The sequence below is a fragment of the Gorilla gorilla genome, chromosome 4 (assembly GCF_029281585.2).
Source record: "Gorilla gorilla gorilla isolate KB3781 chromosome 4, NHGRI_mGorGor1-v2.1_pri, whole genome shotgun sequence".
Lineage (NCBI taxonomy): Eukaryota > Metazoa > Chordata > Mammalia > Primates > Hominidae > Gorilla > Gorilla gorilla.
The window spans coordinates 55109975-55122267 of record NC_073228.2 but is presented as its reverse complement, the minus strand read 5'-3'; positions in this window follow the sequence as shown (position 1 = coordinate 55122267).

Sequence of the window (12293 nt, the reverse complement as noted above, 5' to 3'; positions counted from 1 at the left end):
ATGAATTCCTCCCAGTGCATTCTGTACTCTGCTCAGGATTGGCAAGCCTGGCCCCAAAGACCCTGCAGAGGGAGATACCTGGAAATGCCTCATTTGACAAGGAGGCAATGGGAGGGCAGAGAGGAGGAGACTGCTGTAAATAGGTCCATGTGGCAAGTCTGTAAACTCTGTCTTCACATCTTTCCCATAGAGTCCCTTGATTTTGGTCAGACTCTAGACCCCCATGACAAACCCCTGCTGCCTGCACAGGGTGGGCCTGTGTCCCCTCCTTTACCAAGTCAGCCTACCTGTGTGGGACACTGTGATTTGCTCCCAGGCAAAGGAGCAGCCCCTGGCATAGAGACTCCCCCCAGGACACACGGACCGGCTGCCAAGCCTGTACGACATTTTAGTGGCGTTTTCAAACCACATGGAGTAGGCTCACTGAATGCCTAGTGAATTTCCAGTCACAGAGAATGCAGCACAGCCTGTTCTGCACCTCGTGGGCTGCTGAGAGAGCTCAGCCGGGCTGCAGACACTTGGTGCTTCAGGGTTGGATTCGGAGGCTGCAGAGCTCCTTGCATGGGTGGGTCCCTGGGCAGCTGGCCTCTCTGCATGGCTGGGATGGAGCCTCTCAGCCACCACACTCCTCACCCCGGTGCCAGTGCCTCTGCCTGGCCACAGCAGCAAAGAATATCCCTCAGCCTCTCCTTTCTTGAGAGCTATAGGGAGGATTCCTTTTAGACCCGTGGGACAGAAAAACTTCCTTAACTCTCAGAAACGGATTTCTTCTTTCCCAAGGGCACAATAGACAAGGCTGGCCAAATAATTTGTGGGCTCAGTGCAAAATGAAAATGTGGGGCCCTGGGAAGTCAATGTCCCCTTTCCATGCACTTGCTGCCCCACCCACGGTGGACAGGTGACCCCCAGGGACTGCAAGCTCTGTGCTGGGGCATGATTGGTACCAGGATCCGGGGTGGACACGAGACCTCTGCCAAGTTTGCAGCCAAAGGTGACCTGCCACTCTGCATGGCTGGGATGGAGCCTCTCAGCCACACTCTTCACCCCGGTGCCAGTGCCTCTGCCTGGCCACAGCAGCAAAGAATATCCCTCAGTCTCTCCTTTCCTGAGAGCTGTAGGGAGGATTCCTTTTAGACACGTGGGGCACTGCCAACCAGAGGTGGGGACGACCACCACCTTGTCCTGCACCAACACACCTTGGGGCACACACCTCTTATCCTACCCACATCTATGCCCAGGTCCCTGTGGCAGGGCACAGAGTGATGGCAGGGTGGTGGCCTCCCTCTGCTGATACCTCCCTGGGTGGAGGGTGGTGGCTGTTGTAGAGCAGGCAAGGGAAGGGGAGGTGGGGCCAGCATAGCCCACCAGGGGACAGGAAGGTGACAGGCAGCAGGCAGCAGGAACAGACTGTGAGCAGAGGCTCCAAATCCCCATTATATGCTCCATTGGGATGTCAGATTTCACTTACAAAACACAAATTCAAGGATAAAATACTGAAGAATTTCAAAATGGCAACCTCAGGGCACTACTCCCAAGTATGGGGCCCTTTGGAGTACAGGGCCTTGTGCAACTTCACTGGCTGCTGACACATGAAGCTGGCCCTGACAGTGGGAATTTGCTTCCTGTGCTTCCTCTGGGAAGCTCGGAGCCAAAATGAATGGCTTGTTTTTTGAATAACTGTGGAGGACCTGGAGCTTGCATAGCACATTCCAACTTTGCTCTAGTCTTGATCTTCAGATTGTTCAACATTCTGCTTTTGACTTTTGTTTTTCATTGTCTTATTTATATGCTAAAAGGATATAATATTATAAAAAGTTTCAAATCCTTTGTCAAGTGAGAGAGATAACAAAAAATGAGATATTTTCCTTCTTAACCTTCGCTTGGGTCCTCAATGTAAAGAGATCATTTTGGTGATGGGAGGGCAGCTGGAATATCTGCACCACCACAGCTAATCTGATTAATTGAGAGGATATTTGCAAATGCAGAATAAAATACAATATTGATCCACCCTTGGTAAAACATGTGTATGAAATTGTTTTCCAGTAGTGATGGATTTGCAGGGAGCCAATTGCACCCTCCCAATCAATCTCCCGTGTAAACATTTTAGAAACACCTAGCCAGCATCTCCATTACAACAACATTAAGCAGTTCCCATATTAATTATCTATTGCTGCATAACAAATTACCCCCAAACTTAGCAGCTAAAAACATTTATTATCTCATAGTATCTGAGGGTCAGGAATCCAGGATCAGGTTTGCAATGGGTGGTCTCTCATGAGATTGCAGTCACGATGTTGGTTGGGCTACAGTCATCTGAAGGCTAGATTGGGGTTGGAGATTTGAGATGGTGGACTTAAAAAGCTGTTGGCCAGAGGTCTCAGTTCCTCACCATGTGGACCTCTCCATAGGCTGCCTGAGTGTCCTCATGACATGATAGTTAGCATGACCTGGAAAGAGTAGTCCAAGAAAGAGAGAACTAGAAGGAAGCCCCAGCATCTTTCAAGATCCAATCTCTTGCCATCATCCTCAATATTCTATTTGCTCAAAGCAAGTCATTAAGTCCAGCCTGCCCACAATGGGAGCGGAGTTAGGGATGACCTCTTGGAGGAAAGAGTACCAAATAATTTGTGGACGTATTTTAAAACCACAGTTTCCCAAAACATTAAGTGGCTGGACCATAAATGAATTTCCACAAAGGTTGGTTCTAGTAATCACACAGTAGGAAAAGCTTGGACTGTGGGTCACATCTGAGTTTGAAACCAAGACTTGCTCCTGACTAGTTTGTGGGATCTGGACAAAATGATCATCTCCGAACCTTAGTTTCTTCACCTGTAAAATGAAGATAATAATAGTAATTCTTTCATAATTATGCCAGTAATATCTAAATGAGATGGCCCTGCAGGGTTGGATCCAACCTGAGGCTTTTACAGTTTGATGGGGCTTTCTTTAAGGAAACAGGATGGAAAATTATAATAAGTTAGGTACAAAATGAGCATTTATTTACAATTAGAATTGATAAGAATTATATGTTTTAAAAGCCAACAAATAGCATAAATATCACAAATCCAAGAAAAAATTGACTACCTGAACAAAGCTCTTTCAAATACTTTCTTTCTGATGAAATCATATCCTTTGCAGTGACATGGATGCAGCTGGATGCCATAATCCTGAACAAATTAATGCAGAAACAGAAAACCAAATCCTGCGTGTTCTTACTTATAAGTGGGAGTTAAACAATGGGTGTGCATGAACGTAATGATGGAAACAATAGACACTGGGGACTCCAAAATGGGGGAGGAAGGACGGGAGGGTGGGTAGAAAAACTATCTATTGGGCACTACGTTCACTATTTGGGTGGGATTCAAGAGAAGCCCAAACGCCAGCATTACACAATATATCTTTGTAACAAACCTGCACAGATACCCCCAAATCTAAAATTGAAATACTTGTCCAGGCACGGTGGCTCACGCCTATAATCCCAGCACTTTGGGAGGCCGAGGTGGGTGGATCACGAGATCAGGAGATCGAGACCATCCTGGCTAACATGGTGAAACCCCGTCTCTACTAAAAATACAAAAAATTAGCTGGGCGTGGTGGCAGGCACCTGTAGTCCCAGCTACTAGAGAGGCTGAGGCAGGAGAATGGCGTGAACCCGGGAGGTGGAGCTTGCAATGACCCAAGATTGTGCCACTGCACTCCAGTCTGGGAGACAGAGCGAGACTCCGTCTCAAAAATAAATAAATAAATAAATAAATAAATAAATAAATGATAAAATAAAATTGAAATACTTTCTTTCCTATGTCTTGACTAAATGCTGTTTGATCACTCCCTACAATGACAAAGATTTTGTAATATTGTCCATAGCCAGAAGAGAAGTATAATTCAGTCTTTTAATAGCACGGTTCATCAAAAGTTGGTTTTGATTACTGGGAGCTTATTATTCAGTGCCACTAATCATTATTTGTAATGTCATGCACATTTTTAGGATTGTTGTCAAATTTGGGAAAACCTCTCTGAGGTTTCTTTTATTTATGAGCTCAGGGTATTTCAGGTGTTCTTGTGCAGTCAATTGGTGGCACTCATTAACCGGGGCCACAGGAGGGGCTTGAAGCTTCAGCTTCTCTGTAAATCCTCTCCTGGAAGCAGGTCAGTGTGTGTAGGGACCTGGCCTGCAGTAGGTGCACAGGAAGTGGAGGAAGCCTGGAGACAACCTTCATCTTCCTGCTCCATTGCCTCAGGTGGAGTAGGGGATTTCCCACCCTGGACTCAGCTTCCTCTTTCTCCAGTAGCCCATCAGGACCTGTGAGAAGGTGGTGATAAAAATACACCATAGCAGGGCGCGGTGGCTCACGCCTGTAATCCCAGCAGTTTGGGAGGCTGAGGAGGGCGTTTCATGGGGTCAGGAGTTTGAGACCAGCCTGGACAACATGGTGAGACCCCGTCTCTTCTAAAAATACAAAAAATTACCCGGGTGTGGTGGTGGGCGCCTGTAATCTCAGCTACTCGGGAGGCTGAGGCAGGAGAATCGCGTGAACCTGGGAGGTGGAGGTTGCAGTGAGCCAAGATCACGCCATTGCACTCCATCCAGCTCAGGCAAGAGTGCGAGACTCCATCTCAAAACAACAGCAGCAACAACAAAACAAAACAAAACAAGAAACACTGCTTGTTATGATGCAGTGGAAAGAACCCTGGACTCAGAATTAAAAAACCTGGGTGTGAGTCCTGTCTTTGTCACTTATCAGCTGTGTGACTTTTGGCAAATTACCCAAACTCTCTGTGTCTTCATTTCCTCATCTCTGAGATGGGTGAACCTGTGCCAGCCTCATGGTTGTAGAGATGAATGGCAGGATATAAGTAAAGGGGCTTTGTAAATTGTAAAGCAATTTTACTAATGTAAATGATTTTTATTTTGGTACCTGGAAGAGTTACTGAGGAATCAGATGGGTTACTATCCAATGCCTATGAGCATCTTAAGGTCTTTGTTCTCTGTGGCCTAAAGGAATGGGAAATTCAAGTTGGACTTTAATCAAAAGGATGGCAAAATTGCCAAAGATTTCCACAAAAATGTACTGAGCCCCATCTGTTGGCCATAGTTTGTGCTAGAGATGGGGATTTAAAGACAGATGAGACACAGTTCTGGCCCTTCAGGGAAGGTAGTGCTGGTAGATGGAACTCCAGAAGGGCATCTGGAGGGTGGATTTAGCCCCTGAGCCTTCTAACTTTATAATCTGGGCCTCCCTGCACCTCCATGTCTCCTTCTGCAAAGGGGCACCGCTCTCTGTGTGAGCAGGTGTGGAAACAAGTGAGTTAAAGCTGGCAGATCTTGGAGGAAACAAGTGAGTTAAAGCTGGTAGATCTTGTAGGATGCTTGGACAGATGTCTGACAAAGCCATCAGAGGGTTGAAGCCATCTGAGACTGGCTGTTCTCTTTGGGGAATTTTCAGGAAGCTTTGAAGTGCCGCCAGGACAAAGGAGGCCACCCCATCCTGGAGGTGCATTCACTTGTAATTTACTCCTCCACGTGGGCTCTGGAACTCCACTCTCATAAATACATCACCCACTCTGGCTCGCCCTGAGTAAAGGCAGGCTGACAGGAGAAGGGGGGTCGGAGGGGAGGAATCACTAAATTAAGAAGGTCCCTGGGGGTGGGTGGCCTACAGACATGATTGAGACTCCTGAATCTCTCCCCTTAGAGCATAAATATTTCCAACTAAGATCACAGACTCCCTGATCATAAAATCAATGAAACCACAAGGGAAAATGATCTCCCGCATGACTGCCCCAGAGATATCTCAGAGTCCTTTCCCCTCCTGCAGAAGCGATTGTTCCGGGGCTCAGGATTTGAAATCCAGGCAAGACTGTTGAGAATTTGATGGAGAGAGAACATCAGTTGGGTTGGGTGCAGGACTATCCTGTTCTACTGCAGAATTTAGAACAGAAGCTATGTTCTGCTATGGGTCTGTGCAACACCTACTGCAACATGAGAATTTTTCTGAAAGTCAGAAGACCTGAGTTCAAGCTCTAGCCCTTCTAATTACTGGCTGAGTGTCCCTTGGCAGTAGACTCTCTAAGCCCAGTTTCCTCATCTATTAAAAGAAGGATAATAACGCAAGGTCTGCCCGCCATATTTGGGAGGTAACAACATCAAAAGAGGTCTGTCTATGCGAATGTTTTGTAAACTATAAAGCTCTTGATAAATAACATGTTTTATTATTAAAAGATAAAAAGCACCAATTGTGCTAATGAGCCTATGAGAACTCCTTACGCTATGACAGAAGCTGTGGCTTAAACGAGGGGATATTCTGACTTACATGATTGAGAAGGGCTAAGGTGGGACTGATTCAGAGAAGACTAGATTCAAACAATGTCACCAAGGCCAGCCTCTCCCCCTCTCCTTGCTCTGCCTTCTGTGGTATTAGATTTGGCTTCATCATCCAGTTTCATGGGTCTCTGTGGTCACAAATGTCCACAGTGACTGCAAGTCACACGTCTTCACACGATGCCATCCAGGGGAAGAGAGGTCTCTTTCCAGTAACTTCTGTTGAAGACAGATGGAGAGAGGAGTGAGAAACTCTTCTTTTTCCAGACTTAGTACATGTATCAAATTTCACTGGCTTTCTTTATATAGGTGGGGGCATGTCAATTGGCTTAAGAGAATCAAGGCCCATCCCTCGATTTTTGCATAGGACTGGGATGCCAACCCAACCACATTTGGAAGAGGCTATTTTATCAGAAGACTGAGTGGAGGCTGGGTTGCAAAAACAACATATGTCTAGTACAGTCTACCCCCTCTAGCTGCCCAAAAGCCACACTTACCTCTATCTCCATAAACATGCCTTCGAAAATATCCACCCTCCACACCAAACCCAACCAACCTCTTTCCCTCAAAGAGACAAGCCATGATTTTATCCAGTTCTGGTTCTCTGGGTGATGTGTGGTCCTCATACACGGATCTCTTATTGGTCCCCTGTGGTCCACTGAGGTTAAATGGTAAATTTAATCAGCACTCAGTAGACAGTGGTAGAGAGAGAACAGGGAAATTGCAGTAATAACTCTCCTTTGGAAAACGAAAGAATAGGAAACAACTCCTAGTGGTCACTGGCCCATAGCCCATATCTGACTCTGCCAGAAATCACATGGACTTGGTCTCCTGGGAGCAAATAAGTGACTTCCCCCAGCTCTGCCCTCTGCAAGGCTTCCCTTTGCCTGTTGGCTTCTGGGGCCCCTGCTTGTCTGTCTGGGAAAATCTGTCCTGTGGATTGTCCTTCATGGGACCCTGTGACATGCACATTGAGGAGGGGTACCCCTTTCTGGGAGCTGCTCTGTTTCAGCAGCTCTCTCTCTGTTGATGTGAGTTTGGAAGCCTGGAATTCACCATCCTAGGCCATTGTAGGCCAGGCTTGAGGATTCTTTGGCAAAATGACACCCTTAAAAAGTTAACGAGGTCCTGGTCTATTTCCTCCTGGCTAATGCCATGGAGAGTACCCAGAGTCAGAGATCTTACCATGTCATACTTTTTGAAACAAAACACTCCCTGGGAATATCAACCTCCTAGCATGGGGCCCAGTGCTCTGGCCATCCCCTGATCCCTTCAATTTGATGCTTCTGTCTTGGCCTCAACTGGAGAAAAGCCAAAATAATAGGGTGGGTGGGGAGGACTCAAACTACTCATTCCTCATAATAACAACAAGAATATTAGGAGTAACATGTATTGATTGCTTACTACGGGGCAGGCACTGTTCTAAAGTCTTTATATGTATTATTAACTCACTTAATCTTCATAAGCAGCCCTGTGAGACAGGAACTGTTACCATGCACAATTTGGGAAAACTATTCATGGAGCAATAAAGTAACCTGCTAGTAAGTGGCAGAGTGGGGATTCAACCCCAGGGGGCCTGGGCCCGCAGTCCTCGTGGAGCAATAATCCCTGTTGTGTGCTGCTCTCGGGCTGCATCCTGCTGCATCTTCCCAAGGGCAGTGTTGACTTCTTTGTTCAAGGCATAATAGGAGGTGCTTGGGAGGGCTGCCTCTCAGGCCTCAATCTTATTTCCTGTTTTGTTCCCATGTTCCTGCCTTTCTTTTGCTCACTTTATGTTTCCTACTGTATTGTATTGTATTTTATATGGAGTCTCCCTCTGTCACTCAGGCTGGAGTGCAGTGGTGTGATCATAGCTCCTGCAGCCTTGAACTTCTGCACTCAAGTGATCCTCCTGCTTCAGCCTCCCTAGTAGGGGGGAAGACACGTCACCATGCCCAGCTAATTAAAAAAAATTTTTTTTTTGTAGAGGTAGACTCTCACTATGTTGCCCAGGCTGGTCTTGAACTCCTGGCTTCCAACTATCTACCTGCCTTAGCTTCCCAAACTACTGGGATTATAGGCAGAAGCCACCATGCCCAGCTCTTTTGCCAACTTTGAGGGTGAAGAAAGGAGCTTTTCCTGTACTCCCGGACAAATGGAACAGCAGGCCAGTGGCAAAAAAGGCAACTCTTAGCAAACCTGCTATTTTCTCTTGTCTCTTGCTTTTAGATGGGCCAGTTTTGTTATTGGAAATGAGTCCCAATCCAGACCCCAGGAGAGGGTTTTTGGATCTTGTGCAAGAGAATTCAGGGTGAATGCATACGGTGAAAGCAAGTTTATTAAGAAAGCAAAGGAATAAAAAATGGCTACTCCATAGGCAGAGCAGTAGCATGAGCTGCTGGTTGGCCATTTTTATGGTTATTTCTTGATTATATGCTAAACAAGGGATGAATTATTCATGAGTTTTACAGGAAAGGGGTGGGTGCTTTCCAGAACCGAGGTTTTCTCCCCTTTTTAGACAGTATATGGTAACTTCTTGACGTTGCCATGGCATTTGTAAACTGTTAAGGTGCTGGTGGGAGTGTCTTTTAGCATGCCAATGCATTATAATTAGCGTATAATGAGCAGTGAGGACGACCATAGGTCACTTTTGTCACCGTCTTGGTTTTGGTGGGATTTGGCAGGCTTCTTTACCACATGATGTTTTATCAGCAAGGTCTTTGTGACTTGTATCTTGTGCTGACCTCGTATCTCATTCTGTGACTAAGAATGTCATAACCTCCAGGGAATGCAGCCCCGTAGGTCTCAGCCTTATTTTACCCAGCCCCTATTCAAGATGGAGTTGCTCTGGCTCAAACGCCCCTGACAGTTTCAGTCTAATCTTACCTCTTGCTTGGAAGACCTTACTGAAGAAGTTGTCAGCACACTCCAAAATCCAAAACTTTTTTTTTTTTTTTTTACAACATCCTTTAATGTTAAAGCCTCAGGAAGCATATAGTCTAAATCTCAGGACTTACTAGGCAATGGTTTAACCAGCCGTTTACTATAACTTAACAAAGAATTACTAAATTCTCAGATGTCAATTATTTCTTTTCACTCAAATGCTTCCACTTAGCCTTGCAACATCCCACTTCTGGTATTAGATTCTGTATCAGTGAGGAAACTTTTGGTAGTAAAAAATTTTAAGCAAAAAAGAAAGATGTTGGAAGGCTCCCAGAGGCTCAAAGAATCATCAGGAGACTGGAGAGCATGGCTGGAAAACCTCAGCAGCCATCCTCTCGAGGAACTGCCTGGTCAGTGCGGGGCAGGGTGGCATGGTGCTGTGGCCAATCCCTGCTTATTTTCTCTTTGCTCAAGATTCCAATGCCAGGGAAAGAACATCAGACTGATCAAGCTTAGGCCACCCGCCCACCTCTCAGCTAGGAGTAAGTAGAACCACCAACCTATGCCTGGTGCAGAAGAGGTGATTCCAATAAAGGAAACTAGGATGCTGTTAGGGATGGGGAGTAAATGTGGGGCAGTTCTAATCCAACAGACTTCCCTTACACCTAGTGATGTTGGTTACATGGCACTGTAGACGTTATTCCATTCAGTCATGGCAGTTGGATCAAAATGAGAACGAGTTGGAGAGTTCTATAGGAAGTCAAATAGTAGTTAGGTGGTAAGACTTAAGCTGTTAGGGGTTAAAATGTAACAGAACAGGACGGGCACAGTGGCTCACTTCTGTAATCCCAGCACTTTGGGAGGCTGAGGCGAGCAGATCACGAGGTCAGGAGTTCGAGACCAGCCTGGCCAACATGGTGAAACCCCATCTCTACTAAAAATACAAAAATTAGCTGGGTGTGGTGGCACACATCTTGTAATCCTAGCTACTCGGGAGGCTGAGGCAGGAGAATCATTTGAACCTGGGAGGTGGAGGTTGCAGTGAGCCAAGATCACGCCACTGCACTCCAGCCTGGGTGAGACTCCGTCTCAAAAAAAAAAGAAAAAGAAAAAGAAAAAAGTAACAGAACAAAATTTTTATCTAATTAATGTCAGTTTTGGTTTTTAAAAATCCCAGCACTTTGGGAGGCCGAGGTGGGTGGATCACAAGGTCAGGAGATCGAGATCATCCTGGCTATCGTGGTGAAACCCAGTCTCTACTAAAAATACAAAAAATCAGCAGGGTGTGGTGGCGGGTGCCTGTAGTCCCAGCTACTCCAGAGGCTGAGGCAGGAGAATGACGTGAACCCAGAAGGCAGAGCTTGCAGTGAGCCGAGATTGTGCCACTGCACTCCAGCCTGGGTGACAGAGCGAGACTCCGTCTCAAAAAAAAAAAATCTTTTAAGCATTTTTATTTTTTTTTTCTTTTTCTTTTTGTAGAGACAGGGTCTCCATATGTTGCCCGGGCTGGTCTTGAACTCCTGGACTCAAGCGATCCTCCCATCTCGGCCTCCCAAAGTGCTAGGATGACAGCCACCACACCCAGTCTGTTTGGTTTGTTTATTTAGGTATTTGTCTCTGAGGGGCAAATGCAAATGCATCTAGCAGCCAGCAAGGCATTATGTTCTCAGAAGCTAGTTATTCACTCCCTTACTCACCCACCCATTTAATTGATCACTGAATCAGCACTTATTGAACAGTTTCTTAGTCCTGGGCAATGTCTAGCAGCTAAGTAGATACAAACATAGATGACATAATTTCTGTCCTCAGGTGGCAATGAGTGACAGTAGTAGTAGAGATATTTTAGTCTACTTAGAAGGCATGGTTCAATGTGAAGGCTCTGAAGTCAGACATAGAAGAGTGCAGTGTTGGGTTCAAATTCTGGCTGTGTGACTTTGAGCAAGTTACATAATCTCTTCAAATCTGTTTTCTCATCTCCATAATGGGGATTGTTACTAATTCAAAGCATCGTTATTCTTATGAAATTGATCCATAAATTCAATGCAATTTCATTCAAAATCCCAGCATGTGCTTTAATGGAAATTGATAAGCAGTGGGAGTCTAAAATATGCATAGAAATGCAAATAGCCATGATAATCCTGAAGCAAAACAGAGCTGGAAGGATTATACTACTGCATATCATACCTTATTGGAAGTTACAGTAACTAAGATAGTATGGTATTATGGACCAAAAATAGACGAACGCATGAATAGAATAGAGGGTCTAGAAGTGAACTGACACGTATAGGCCACTTGATTTATGATAAAGATAATATTTCAGAGCAGTTGGAAAAGATTTTTTTAGACCATGTCCTTTTATGTATGGCTTATTTCACTTAGCATACTGTCTTCAAGGTTTATCCAAGTTGTAGCATGTGTCAGAATTTCATTCCTTTTTTTAAATTTTTTTTTTTTTGAGATGGAAACTCGCTCTGTCACCCAGGCTGGAGTACAGTGGCACAATCTTGGCTCACTGCAAGCTCCGCCTCCCGGGTTCATGCCGTTCTCCTGCCTCAGCCTGCCGAGTAGCTGGGACTACAGGCATCCGCCACCACACCCAGCTAATTTTTTGTATTTTTAGTAGAGACGGGGTTTCACCATGTTAACCAGGATGGTCTTGATCTCCTGACCTTGTGATCCACCCGCCTTGGCCTCCCAAAGTGCTAGGATTGCAGGCGTGAGTCACCCTGCCCAGCGTTTAAGGCTGAATACTATTCAATTGTATGGATATACCACATTTTGCTTATACATTCGTGTTGATGGACATTGGGTTGTTTTTACCTTATAGCTATTGTGAATATTGCTGCTATGAACTTTGGTGTACAAATATCTCTTCAAGTCCCTGCTTTCCATTCTTTTGGGTATACATCTAGAAGTGGAATTGCTGGATCATGTGGTAATTCCATGTTTAATTGTTTGAGGAACCACCATACTATTTTCCACAGTGGCTGCACCGTCTTACATTCCTGTCAGCAGTGTACAGGTTTCCAATGTCTCCACATCTTTGCCAACACTTCTCATTGTCTGTTTTTTTTTTTTTTTCCCAAATAATGGCCATCCTAATGGGTAAGAT